At 37.7% G+C, this 806-nt stretch overlaps 1 pseudogene; it reads left to right on the top strand.

The window, feature by feature from the left end:
- The first annotated feature begins 430 nt into the window (after nucleotides 1-430).
- Nucleotides 431-486, top strand: LOC115062801 (annotated as a pseudogene).
- The last annotated feature ends 320 nt before the right edge of the window (nucleotides 487-806 follow it).

The following is an 806-nucleotide window of genomic DNA, read 5'->3' as shown; positions in this document are numbered from 1 at the left end:
CTGTAAGTCCCTTTGAAGTCATTCCTCTGTTTTGTGTCAAGTAACTTCAATGTATTTTGCCTACTGTGACATCTTTACCCCTTTGTGTCTGTACTATATAACACTGGTGTTCATTTTAATCAATACACACAGATCAGGGACCCAAGTGAGGTCCATCTGTGGCAGGAGTGGTAATCTCAATGCAAGATATCACCCAGCTAAATTTATTGTCTGTGCTTACAAAGACAGGCAGATCTATTTATTCATTTGCCAAGATTTTTAAAAAAAAAAAAATGGACTTGCTATCTTTTTCTAAGAATTAAGGGGCTAAAGTCATAAAAAGCTGATTCATAGGGTAACCAAGAGGGAACCTGGTTAAAAGATTGAACTGATATGTAAATAAAAGACTGGGCTTTTGGTCTTCAAGAGATGAGGTAGTAGAGAGATATTGCAGTTTTCATTTTGGAATTTGTCTGGCAGGTTTTCTGACTTGGTCACAAAACCCATGAGCTATCCAGAGAGCTTTTAGAATTTTTTTTTTTTAAATCTAGCAAGAGAGAGCAGACTACAGAGCTGTCAACCTGTCCACTGACTTTGAGTCTTTCTTTAGCAGCTCCTGAACACCCCTTCCTCAGGATCCCCTTTCCAAGGTGATGCTGGTCCTTAGCAAGACTGTAGTTTCTTGTTGTTGTTGTGCCCAAGTTTGGTTTTGGTATTGCAATGACATTCACCTTTCAGAGTTTGGAAGAACTCTTTCCTTTTTGTTTTTTTGGGAATAATTTGAGAAATGAGTTGTTCTAAGATGTTTGATAGACTTCAGCAATAAA

Source organism: Mus pahari, chromosome 1 (genome assembly GCF_900095145.1).
Source record: "Mus pahari chromosome 1, PAHARI_EIJ_v1.1, whole genome shotgun sequence".
Taxonomy (NCBI): Eukaryota; Metazoa; Chordata; class Mammalia; order Rodentia; family Muridae; genus Mus; species Mus pahari.
The sequence above is the reverse complement of the archived record's forward strand: the minus strand, read 5'-3'. Positions and strand labels throughout refer to the sequence as shown.